General features: G+C 40.1%; 2 non-coding genes across 2 annotated transcripts; both read left to right on the top strand.

Moving 5' to 3' along the window:
* The first annotated feature begins 954 nt into the window (after positions 1-954).
* LOC141650552 (small nucleolar RNA R71) lies at positions 955-1,061 on the top strand. Its single transcript, XR_012546577.1, has one exon. It is a non-coding gene; the product is annotated as a small nucleolar RNA R71 (small nucleolar RNA).
* Positions 1,062-10,197: 9,136 nt separating this feature from the next.
* LOC141650574 (small nucleolar RNA R71) lies at positions 10,198-10,304 on the top strand. Its single transcript, XR_012546599.1, has one exon. It is a non-coding gene; the product is annotated as a small nucleolar RNA R71 (small nucleolar RNA).
* The last annotated feature ends 3,421 nt before the right edge of the window (positions 10,305-13,725 follow it).

Below are 13,725 nucleotides of genomic sequence, written 5' to 3'. Positions count from 1 at the left end.
ACCTTGCACCACAACTTCATTCTCACTAGCTCTCACAACTTCATCCTCAACTTGCTCCTTCGGTGCTTCATATCTTGTACCACTTCTCAAGTGAATGGCACTAACCGTTTCATGTCTAGGGGATTACCTTGAGGTGGTAATTGCCCCTTTTGTCTTTGTGAGCTCGAAGATGCTAGTTGGGTCAATTGTGTTTCCAACATCTTGGTGTGAGCTAGAATGTTGTTGATGGTGGTGTCTTTTGCTTGGCTATCTTTTTGCATTTGGGTGAAAAATTCTTGTTGATTCTTTTGCATTTGAAGGACCGCTTTTTGGACATCAAAACTTTGGTCATTGTGGTGATTGTATGGGTTTTGATTTTGGTAACCTTGGTTTTGATTGAAAAAGGGTCTTTGATTTTGATTTCTCATGGGTGGTGGAGTGTATGTTGTTTGAGGGTTTTGGACATTTTGGCTTTTGTATGAGAGATTTGGATGGAACTTGGTGTTTTCATTGTAAAAATTTGAATAAGGGGTACCACTTTTGTAAGCTTGGAAAGCATTGACTTGCTCGGTTGTTCCCCTACATTCACTTGAGTCATGACCCAAGGTTCCACAATTCTCACATATCCCGCTTGGGATTGATGAGGATGCCGTCATGGCATTGACATGATGCTTTGATGATTTTGAGCTTTCCTCAAGTCTAGCCATAGCTTGTTCAAACTTCAAGTTGATTGTGTCAATGTGAGCACTAAGTTGAGCACCCAATTGAGTAACGGTGTCCACTTCATACTTTCCTCCTCTAGTAGCCTTGCGAGGCCTACTATATTGCGAATTATGGACCGCCATTTCCTCAATCTTGTTCCATGTTTGATTGTCATCAACTTCGGTGAACATTCCATTTGATCCCATATTGAGAATGTTCCTTGAATCTTCATATAAACCATTCCAAAATTGTTGCACTAAAAACCATTCGCTAAGTCCATGGTGAGGACATGAGCGACAAATACCTTTGAACCGCTCCCAAGCTTCATACAAAGATTCTTCATCCCTTTGATTAAAACCCGTAATTTGAGCTCTTAGCATATTAGTCTTTTCCGGTGGGTAGAAATTTTTGTAGAAAGCTAGAGCTAGCTTCTTCCAAGAATCTATTCCAAGGGTGGCCTTATCAAGGCCCTTCAACCATTGCTTTGCGGTGCCGATTAACGAAAAAGGAAATAAGACCCATCTTATTTGGTCTTGAGTCACGCCCGTTTGAGAGATAGCTTCACAATAATCACAAAATGTTTCCATATGAGAATGAGGGTCCTCACTAGGCATTTCCCCGAATTGGCTCCTCTCAACTAGTTGAATGAAGGCGGACTTGGCAATAAAGTTTCCGGTAAGATGTTGTGGGGTAGGAGTACCATTTGGTAGATCCTCCTCGGTGGGTATAGAGTGTGACGAGAATTTAGGCATTGTAGGTGGATTTTGTGTGGTATTGTTTAATGGGTTTTCTTCTCCTTCTATTGCGAAAGGATTGACAAACTCACTAGTGGGTTGAACAACTTCACCAACACCTCCCAAATTCCTCCTAACAAGTCTCCTATTATTCGTCAAGGTTCTTTCGATTTCACGGTCAAAAGGTAACAAATCTCTTTGTATCCTTCTAGACATGCAAAATATCAAACAACTCAAAAACAATTAGAACAAACCTTGAGGAGTTTTACTTCCCAAGGTGAAAAAGACACAACTAAAAACAATAAAAGAAATCTTAAATCAATTAAACACCGTCCCCGCAACGAACGCGCCATTTTTGGTCGGAGCCATTTGGTGTTCACAATTAAGCATATGTGGTCGTTGGTCAATGGTCGATACAAAACACAATTTATACTTCACAAACAACTCTACAATTAGTAAAGAGGCAAGTAAAGGTCGGATCCCAAGGGACGGGTATTGAAATGAAGATTCTATTGTAACTAGTGGTGTCTAGGGGTGTCACAAATTGGGTTGATGTAGAAGGTTACTAAACTAAGATAGCAATGAAAATAAACTAACAAGATAAATAAAATGAGGGTGTAAACAATTGATTAAAAGCACTAGGGTGTCATGGGTTCATAGGGGAATCATGGGATATGATCATACAAACATGTTCTCAAATTATAAGCAAGCAATTATTGTTGTGATGGATCGAGTTGGGTTATATCTTACAATCCTAGGAAAGTTTGGGTCCCGGGGCCGAATCTCTTGGATTGTACAACACCTACAAGTCGACTTAATCTTCCCTACTTAACACATGCATGGTCTAACAAGACTCGAGTTGGGTTATGTCTTACAAGTCAAGTTGAAAGGATAGAAGATGATAGTAAATGCAAGGATTCATAGGCTTAGCATTTCATCAAATATAACATGTGCATGTATTAAGATCAAAACAAGCAAGCAAATAAGATATGAAAGCATATTAATTTAAGCATGAATCATTCCCCATGTTGGTTTCCCCTAATCACCCATTAAACCCTAGCTAAGAGACTACTCACTCATTATCATATTGATCATGCTAGAAAGGTTGTCAATCATACTAACATAATAAAACATGATGAATAAATGAAAGTAATTAGCAATAATTAAAAAGGGATTAAGAGATTATACCTACTAATGATTCCAATAATAAAGCAAGAATAATAGAAGTACTTGAATCCTAGATTGAGAGGTTGTCAATCTCCCAATAATAACCCAAATAATCTTCAATTACCCAAAATAAAGTAAGAACAAGAGAGAGATTTAAGAACTAAAACTTGGATTAAAACTTGATTAATACTTGATTACAATATTGAAGAGAGATTTGATTGATATTAACTACCCTAAATATTGATAAGAAGAACATTCTCCTCTAATTAGACTAATGGGGTATTTATAGTGAAAATTAGGGAGGATGCATTAGGGTTAACTAAGGGCTAAACTAGTAATTACACTTTTAAGTTGAGCAAGGAGCCTCCGGGATTATCCGAGAGAAGGGCTTCTCCATTTCGTAGCTTGAAGAACGAAACTGTGCTGTGCTGTGATCCGTGCGGCTGGGAGTCGGGACGGCCGGATCTGAGGTGGACGATCCGAGCGGATCAAGGAACAAGACGCTCGGACTGGGCATGGGGAATCCGAGCGGATTCTGGTGAAGACGCTCGGATCGGGCGAGGACGGACGAATTCTCTACAATCCGTTCGGATTGTAGTTCAAAGAACTTTCCTTCTTCTTTTTCTTCCCTTTTCTTCATGAATTCCTTGGGGATTTCCTTGGGGACTCAAGGATCCTTTTCTCAACAATGCTCTTCTACTATGCTATGTACAAAGGCCTTCTAGTCTTGTCTCTCCTTGATGCTTGGTCATTGAATATGATCAATTTAGCCTTGTTTTGCCATGAAAATGCAAGATTCTTACTCCTTTCCTACCAAGGGATCAAAATCTCAAAGAATATGCAAAACAAAGAACTAAAGATAAGAAATGACCCAAATAGGCACTAAAAAGCATGGAAACAATGGTAATTCGGGGCTAAATATGCGCCAATTATGGTCGCATCAAATATCCCCAAACCGAACCTTTGCTCGTCCCGAGTAAAGAGGTGACAAAGACTAGGACCAATACTAACCTAACCTAATAATAATAGCCGATATGAGACAATTAGCGGGTCTCACTCCGCCCCTTCAACTCACAACAAGACAACCATGAGGTAGGATGCCTTCTTGCAAGGCAAGGTGGGTCTTGCCAAAATGGCGACACATCCAAACATTAAGCACACAAAAACACATAATGGATGCATCTACAAAAAGAATAGCCACTTTCCTCATCTAAGTGGCGGAAATTATCTACAAGGGAAGCAATTCAAGGGTACACAATCCTTCATAGATGCAATTTGTTCAAACTACTAGGCCTAGAAGGATACCAATAAATCACCTCCAAAAGGTGTCAAGCTAGGGTACCTTTGTCCTCAATCGTTAAATGCTTTTGTCAAGAGTAGACTCCCTATGGTGTTAGAAACACTGGAGGATCGCGGAATTCCCCCTCTTGCCTAGACAAGAAGAAGGGTCGTCCCCTCTCTACCATGCATAAAAATGGATACGATGGATAAAGGGATCGATAGATATTTGAGTTTCATTTTGGGAGTTTGCTTTCATTTTTGTTTTTCCCCCCAATTTCTTGTGGCATTTTGACTTTTTGAGAATACTTTCTTTGCCATTCTTTTTGATTTTTGGCATTTCAATGCTTGACAATTTTTTGCATTTTCTTTTTGAACATTTTCAAAGTCACCCCAATTAGTAACGAGGGTGCCTTGTATTTGAAGCTTTAGGAGTCTATTTTTGCTCCTCTTTTCATTTGATGCATTTTTGCAAACTTTCTTTCACTTTTCATTTCATTGAACTCAAATTGATTTCTTTTTGTGCCCATTCCCTTTGATGACAAAAATGTATGGTAGAATATGGATGAATGATGGAAGTATGCATGGTTTCAAGGGTCACCTTGGAATAAACGGTAGCCAAGGAGTTATCACACCACAAGGTACTCTTGACTAGGCCTTAAACCATGGGTCAAAGGATACTAGCATGACACATCCTAGGGTGTTTTACAAGTATTCTAACAAGCAAAGTCTTAAGAAGAAAAAGCATCTACTAGGGCCTATATACACTTGTCAAGCTTCCAAAGTAGACGGTTTCGCAAAATTTTTCTAACATGCAACTACATGCCATGATGCAACTAACATATAAACATCCTAATGCATATGATTCTACCAACTAATATGCCAAATAATCTAAATGCAAGTCCTAAGTTCACATTGTTTTACCGCATCAATCAAAATAAAGCCACATAGTCATTAACATAAAGAGGAAAAAGGAGATTGGAAAGATCATACCATGCGGTCTTCAATATCCTCATGTCTCGGATGTGGCGTAGTCAATCAATGTGAAGAAGGATGAAACAAACACAATATATACAAAACAATATATACAAAGGAAATGAACTTGTTTTTGGTTTTTCAATTTTTCAAATTTTTATGATTTTTGAAATTTTTCAATTTTTATGGTTTTTGAATAAAAGTTAAGTGTTAGAATTCCCATCCCCACACTAATATGGGCATTGTCCTCAATGGCCAAAATGATGGAAATTATGCAAGAATGATGCATGATTTCTATATTAAATGCAATTCTACACTAAGCTATACTACATGATGCATGGTTTTTGTTATGACGGAGAGGATAATTTAAATTACCTCCCGTTGCGTATGCATTAACTTCCCCAAACCAAATAAGACACTATTGCTAATGTCAAAGCATGGGGGAGTTTATGCACATGCTATGCTATGCATGAAATTAGATTGTCATTTTGGATTTTACAAAAGCGGGAACAATAAAGAACACCTCAAAGGAACCGAGGTGTGAGTCCTTTGATGTTGCTAGGACTAAACCAACAATGATCAAAATGAAATAAAATACAAAGAGATATAGACAAACCATGGGAGAGTAGGAGTCTCCAAGGCTAGTCTTCCATCATGCTACTATCATCACCACTTCCCTCATGAGAAGTGGTCACATTGCCACTTTCCTTGGCACTTTCTTCTTTGCTTTCTTCACCATCATCTTCCTCATCATTATCTTCACCATCTTCACCATCTCTTTCTTCATCTCCACTTGCTTCTTCCTCAATATTATCATCAATCTCCTCATCATTTCCAACAACCTCATTGTCTTCCACCACGTCCCTAGATGCACCCGGAAACAAAGCTTCTCTATCCGCCCAACTAGGCAAAGGACAAGATGGATCAAGGAGTCCTTGCCTAGCTAGATGTAGGAGGGGAGGATATTGAGCCAAATAAGCATTCTTCCGATCTTCATAAGCTTGCTTGTGCATGGTTTGCATAAGAAGAGTTACATAGTCTTTTCCAATTTCAACTCCTTGTGGTTTGAACTCTTCATAAACATAGGGGTAAGGTGGTATAACAATGGAAGAGGAGGGGTTTCATGATCACCCTTTTGTTGTTGAATGATGTACTCGGCTTCTTCGGATAGGGGAAGTAAATAGTTGGTCCGGTGGACACTAAGACGGCAAATCTTTGCGGGTAAAGTGAATGATCGAGCCTCACTTGTAAGCCACCCATACTTGGTATCAAGGGAATTGTGAACAACCCACTTAAACTTGTTAATCAAGGTGGACATATCAATAAGGTGGCCACCATCCTTAGCCTTGTACTTGCTATCCTTATTGAAATTAGGATCAAAGTGCTTGGCTAGGACCGTGACAAGGCCGCCATTAACAATTACGGTTTGACCCTTCTTCCCACTATCTATATGGAGCCATCTATCAACCAATAGCCTCAAAGAATTGTAAGGCTTGGTGTGAATTCTTCCAATATTCAAAGTTGATTCAAGGAGAATAAAATCGAGTCCTGTGAAATGATTGGTGTCTTTCCTAGCAATTATGGTATTTCCTACAACTTTGTGCCATATTCTTATGCCCGGATGATGGACCAAAAGAGCACGACAAGCTTTAAAATCTTCAAATTTCTTCCCGGAGATTGCCTCCCAAAGAGGCTCGGGATCATACTTCCCATATTGCTTATAAAATTTATGTTCATCGCTAAGACCCAAAATTTTGCCCAATTCCGGAAAGGTAATGCGTCTACTAGTGTTAGCTAGACGAAACTCAATATTTTCCCTATTCTCAACTTTTGTCACCTTTAAAGAACTTAAGAATTCCAAGACAAGGGAGGGGTATGTTACTTCCTTCATTTCAAACAATTTCTTTAAACCCATGGCATTGAAAAAGACTCTTGTTTTTTCAAGAACACCCAACTTCTCTAAAGCATCTTGGCATATGAATTTGGTGGATTGAATTTGTTTCATAGCAAACTTGACAAATGTATTTCTATGGGAGTCGTAAATGAATGTTACCTCCGGATAATGCAAGAGTTGATTAATTACCGGAGTAGAGGGTGATGCTTCCATAGGAATTTGTTGAGGTGGTTGCACTTCCAAGCTTGGTGTTGATACCACCATTGCCAAAGCCTTCTTCATTTGTAGAGCTTTTTGCCTTTGAGAGAGAGATGTAGTCTTTGGTGCCTTTGTTGCCTTTGCCTTTGCTTTTGTTGCTCCCTTTGTTCTTGCCATTTGATGAGCTAACCAAGAAAAAGATCAAAAATCTTCAATTTGTAGAATGCACAAATCGATTTTGAAAGTGAAAGGCTTTGCCTTTATGAGAACAAAAATCAATTCAAAGGTGAAGATTTTGTGCTTGGTTTTGATTGTTAATGAAGATGGAGTGATTGATTTGTTATTTGAAAGATGGTTTGATTTGATTTTGGTGAGTTTTGTTGAGGGTTTTTGTTTTTGAGATGGAGAGGATGAGGGTTTTGATGTTATGGGTAGTGTTTATGAGTGAATGAATGAATGAATGAAGATGGGGTGGGTATTTAAAGAACTCGACAATATTAGGACGCAGGGGCAATCCGTGCGGATTAGGCGCAATCCGCTCGGATTCTTCAGCTTCAAATTTTCAAAAATCCCGCCTAGAGACGGGCGGATTCTGGGCAATCCGCTCGGATTCTACTGAGGTAAGACGGGCGGATTTCTTGCAGGACGGACGGATTCTTGTCCGAGATTTTTCTTTGTTTTTCTTCACCGCAAGACGGGCGGATTGTCTATAAGACGGACGGATTACGTAAGACGGGCGTCTTCTCGGCAGGGGCGCTCGGATCCTCTCGACGGGCGGATTCTCAGGAACCCGCTCGGATTGGTCCTTGTGTACACGGATTCAGGTCTATCCGTGCACCAACGCATTCCCTTATCATTCTTTCTTTCTGTCTTTCAAATCTTGTGTTCTTCATTGTGGGGGCACTACTAAGGCATGAATAGCCTAGGCAATTGCCATCCCCACACTAAGGTAAAGCACTACACATCAATTAAAATCATTAGTCCCTCCCTCACTTCTCTCTTTTCATGACAATTATTTTGATCAAAGTAAATAAAATAAATCCAAGAATGACAAAAATGCAATACGAAAATTGAAATGTAAGTTAGGGAGTTAGAAATATTTACAAGTGGTGGTTTAGGGAGGACTCCACCAAACTCTCATTCTTGATGAGATGTCAAGGAGGCATGTTCAAGGTGTTGTTGATGTTGCTCAACACCTCGAAGAAGTAATTAAAAGCTTGTTCATTGTTATGGTAGAGGTCCTCAATAGACCGTGGCCCTTGTTGTTGATCATGATCGATGGCATGCCCAATGTAGGGATTAAAGATCCCTTCAAATTCGTCGTCCCAAAGACCACAAACTTCATTGAGTTGATCATTGAAAATCTCTTGCTTGGATGGAGACAACTCTCCCAATTTCTTCTTTTGGCCAATGAGGCCATCATCTTCTTCCTTGGTTGATTTTGATGAGCTTTGCAAGCTCTCCTTGTCACAATTCACTTGCTCTTTGAATGGAGCATCTTCAACTTTCTTCCTCCATTGGAGTTCCGATTTCTTCTTCTCATCTTTCCTAATATAATGATCAATCATGAAACATGGCTCATGCAAACGAGGAGCTCTCATGGTCTTGTCAAGATTAAAAGTTATGCTTTCATCTCCCACTTCTAGAGTGAGCTCTCCATGTTTCACATCAATCACCGCACCCGTGGTGTGTAGGAAAGGTCTTCCTAAGATGATTGGAATGTTGGAATCTTCCTCCATATCAACAATGACAAAGTCTACCGGGATGAAAAACTTCCCAATTCGCACGGGGACATCTTCCCATATCCCTAATGGTGTCTTCGTCGATCTATCGGCCATTTGAAGAGTGATATTGGTACATTTAAGCTCTCCCATTCCCAACCTTTTACTTACCGAGTACGGCATGACACTCACACTAGCCCCTAGATCACATAAGGCTTTGTTGATCGTTGTGTCGCCAATGGTACACGGTATTCGAAGCTTCCTGGATCCTTTAACTTTGGAGGTGAACTTCCTTGAAGTATTGCACTACTCACCTTAGTGAAGGCGATAGTCTCAAGTTTCCGGATCGACTTCTTCTTTGTGAGGATATCTTTCATGTACTTTGCATAGGCCGGAACGTGATTGATTAATTCCGTGAAAGGAATTGAGACTTCTAAGTTCTTCACAATTTCCATGAACTTTCCAAGTTGATCATCAAATTTAGGCTTGGCTTGTCGACTTGGAAAAGGAAGTCTAATCACAATGGGCTCCTTTTATTTGGCTTTGTCTTCATTTTTCTTTGAGCTTTCTTCTTTTGATGATTCCCCTTCTTTGGGACCTTGCACCACAACTTCATTCTCACTAGCTCTCACAACTTCATCCTCAACTTGCTCCTTCGGTGCTTCATATCTTGTACCACTTCTCAAGTGAATGGCACTAACCGTTTCATGTCTAGGGGATTACCTTGAGGTGGTAATTGCCCCTTTTGTCTTTGTGAGCTCGAAGATGCTAGTTGGGTCAATTGTGTTTCCAACATCTTGGTGTGAGCTAGAATGTTGTTGATGGTGGTGTCTTTTGCTTGGCTATCTTTTTGCATTTGGGTGAAAAATTCTTGTTGATTCTTTTGCATTTGAAGGACCGCTTTTTGGACATCAAAACTTTGGTCATTGTGGTGATTGTATGGGTTTTGATTTTGGTAACCTTGGTTTTGATTGAAAAAGGGTCTTTGATTTTGATTTCTCATGGGTGGTGGAGTGTATGTTGTTTGAGGGTTTTGGACATTTTGGCTTTTGTATGAGAGATTTGGATGGAACTTGGTGTTTTCATTGTAAAAATTTGAATAAGGGGTACCACTTTTGTAAGCTTGGAAAGCATTGACTTGCTCGGTTGTTCCCTACATTCACTTGAGTCATGACCCAAGGTTCCACAATTCTCACATATCCCGCTTGGGATTGATGAGGATGCCGTCATGGCATTGACATGATGCTTTGATGATTTTGAGCTTTCCTCAAGTCTAGCCATAGCTTGTTCAAACTTCAAGTTGATTGTGTCAATGTGAGCACTAAGTTGAGCACCCAATTGAGTAACGGTGTCCACTTCATACTTTCCTCCTCTAGTAGCCTTGCGAGGCCTACTATATTGCGAATTATGGACCGCCATTTCCTCAATCTTGTTCCATGTTTGATTGTCATCAACTTCGGTGAACATTCCATTTGATCCCATATTGAGAATGTTCCTTGAATCTTCATATAAACCATTCCAAAATTGTTGCACTAAAAACCATTCGCTAAGTCCATGGTGAGGACATGAGCGACAAATACCTTTGAACCGCTCCCAAGCTTCATACAAAGATTCTTCATCCCTTTGCTTAAAACCCGTAATTTGAGCTCTTAGCATATTAGTCTTTTCCGGTGGGTAGAAATTTTTGTAGAAAGCTAGAGCTAGCTTCTTCCAAGAATCTATTCCAAGGGTGGCCTTATCAAGGCCCTTCAACCATTGCTTTGCGGTGCCGATTAACGAAAAAGGAAATAAGACCCATCTTATTTGGTCTTGAGTCACGCCCGTTTGAGAGATAGCTTCACAATAATCACAAAATGTTTCCATATGAGAATGAGGGTCCTCACTAGGCATTCCCCCGAATTGGCTCCTCTCAACTAGTTGAATGAAGGCGGACTTGGCAATAAAGTTTCCGGTAAGATGTTGTGGGGTAGGAGTACCATTTGGTAGATCCTCCTCGGTGGGTATAGAGTGTGACGAGAATTTAGGCATTGTAGGTGGATTTTGTGTGGTATTGTTTAATGGGTTTTCTTCTCCTTCTATTGCGAAAGGATTGACAAACTCACTAGTGGGTTGAACAACTTCACCAACACCTCCCAAATTCCTCCTAACAAGTCTCCTATTATTCGTCAAGGTTCTTTCGATTTCACGGTCAAAAGGTAACAAATCTCTTTGTATCCTTCTAGACATGCAAAATATCAAACAACTCAAAAACAATTAGAACAAACCTTGAGGAGTTTTACTTCCCCAAGGTGAAAAAGACACAACTAAAAACAATAAAAGAAATCTTAAATCAATTAAACACCGTCCCCGGCAACGGCGCCATTTTTGGTCGGAGCCATTTGGTGTTCACAATTAAGCATATGTGGTCGTTGGTCAATGGTCGATACAAAACACAATTTATACTTCACAAACAACTCTACAATTAGTAAAGAGGCAAGTAAAGGTCGGATCCCAAGGGACGGGTATTGAAATGAAGATTCTATTGTAACTAGTGGTGTCTAGGGGTGTCACAAATTGGGTTGATGTAGAAGGTTACTAAACTAAGATAGCAATGAAAATAAACTAACAAGATAAATAAAATGAGGGTGTAAACAATTGATTAAAAGCACTAGGGTGTCATGGGTTCATAGGGGAATCATGGGATATGATCATACAAACATGTTCTCAAATTATAAGCAAGCAATTATTGTTGTGATGGATCGAGTTGGGTTATATCTTACAATCCTAGGAAAGTTTGGGTCCCGGAGCCGAATCTCTTGGATTGTACAACACCTACAAGTCGACTTAATCTTCCCTACTTAACACATGCATGGTCTAACAAGACTCGAGTTGGGTTATGTCTTACAAGTCAAGTTGAAAGGATAGAAGATGATAGTAAATGCAAGGATTCATAGGCTTAGCATTTCATCAAATATAACATGTGCATGTATTAAGATCAAAACAAGCAAGCAAATAAGATATGAAAGCATATTAATTTAAGCATGAATCATTCCCCATGTTGGTTTCCCCTAATCACCCATTAAACCCTAGCTAAGAGACTACTCACTCATTATCATATTGATCATGCTAGAAAGGTTGTCAATCATACTAACATAATAAAACATGATGAATAAATGAAAGTAATTAGCAATAATTAAAAAGGGATTAAGAGATTATACCTACTAATGATTCCAATAATAAAGCAAGAATAATAGAAGTACTTGAATCCTAGATTGAGAGGTTGTCAATCTCCCAATAATAACCCAAATAATCTTCAATTACCCAAAATAAAGTAAGAACAAGAGAGAGATTTAAGAACTAAAACTTGGATTAAAACTTGATTAATACTTGATTACAATATTGAAGAGAGATTTGATTGATATTAACTACCCTAAATATTGATAAGAAGAACATTCTCCTCTAATTAGACTAATGGGGTATTTATAGTGAAAATTAGGGAGGATGCATTAGGGTTAACTAAGGGCTAAACTAGTAATTACACTTTTTAAGTTGAGCAAGGAGCCTCCGGGATTATCCGAGAGAAGGGCTTCTCCATTTCGTAGCTTGAAGAACGAAACTGTGCTGTGCTGTGATCCGTGCGGCTGGGAGTCGGGACGGCCGGATCTGGGGTGGACGATCCGAGCGGATCAAGGAACAAGACGCTCGGACTGGGCATGGGGAATCCGAGCGGATTCCTGGTGAAGACGCTCGGACTGGCGAGGACGGACGAATTCTCTACAATCCGTTCGGATTGTAGTTCAGCAGCTTTCCTTCTTCTTTTTCTTCCCTTTTCTTCATGAATTCCTTGGGGATTTCCTTGGGGACTCAAGGATCCTTTTCTCAACAATGCTCTTCTACTATGCTATGTACAAAGGCCTTCTAGTCTTGTCTCTCCTTGATGCTTGGTCATTGAATATGATCAATTTAGCCTTGTTTTGCCATGAAAATGCAAGATTCTTACTCCTTTCCTACCAAGGGATCAAAATCTCAAAGAATATGCAAAACAAAGAACTAAAGATAAGAAATGACCCAAATAGGCACTAAAAAGCATGAAAACAAGGGTAATTCGGGGGCTAAATATGCGCCAATTATGGTCGCATCAAGGTCACTCCCCAACTATTACTCACACTTCCACGGCCACGCCCAAAGGAAGCCCCAGCACTGAACCCTGACCCAGAAGAAAACCCCTTAGACTGATTGTGGTTGCCTTTCTTGTGATTAGATTGGCCACCACCCTCGCTCTCAGACTTCCTCTTCTCAACACCTAACCTCTCCTGAGCCATCTCCACCAATCTCTCAGCTCTCCCAGCCCTCTCATAAGCTTCCTTAACATAAGTAAGGATCCCCACGGGTAACTTATCCATAATCTTAGGGGTCAACCCCCTCTCAAACCTCAACGCCAGGTTCTCCTCACTCAAACCCATATCCTCAGCATACCTAGACTTCTCATTGAATTGCCTGTAGTACTCGGCCACAAACATCTCAGCGGTCATCTTAAAGCTGTCAAACTCTTCCCTCAACTTACTCCTCACATGTTCCGGTACAAACTTCTTCCTCACAGCCCTACGGAACTCCTCCCAAGGTATAGCAGGTAACCCTTCGTTTGTATATATCTCCTTAGCACTCACTTTCACTGTATCCCACCACTTGCCAGCTGCCTCCCTCAGATAGAACGCAGCCTGTTCCACTCTCATCTCATCAGGACAGTGAACCAAATCTAATATGTTCTCCATCTCTCTCAGCCAACTATCAAGAAGGTTAGGCTCCCCAACTCCCTTGTACATTTTCGGGTTAAACCTCGCGATATAGAGGCTGATTTTAGAATGATCAACCTCCTTCTCCTTATCCTTATCCTTATCTTTCCCCACAGTCTTTAAAGCCTCAGTGAGAGCATCCTAATGCTCCAACATCTTAACGATGTCATCTATATTCATAAGCTCAGCTCTCGCATACAAAGCAATCTTCTTGGGCGGCATCTTGAAACTATATATAAGAAAGGGTAGACATAAACACACGTACTAAACCTCAAAACATGAAAACACGCTGCCCAGAACCTACT

Source organism: Silene latifolia, chromosome 3, assembly GCF_048544455.1.
Source record: "Silene latifolia isolate original U9 population chromosome 3, ASM4854445v1, whole genome shotgun sequence".
In the NCBI taxonomy this organism is placed as follows: Eukaryota; Viridiplantae; Streptophyta; class Magnoliopsida; order Caryophyllales; family Caryophyllaceae; genus Silene; species Silene latifolia.
The sequence above is the reverse complement of the archived record's forward strand: the minus strand, read 5'-3'. Positions and strand labels throughout refer to the sequence as shown.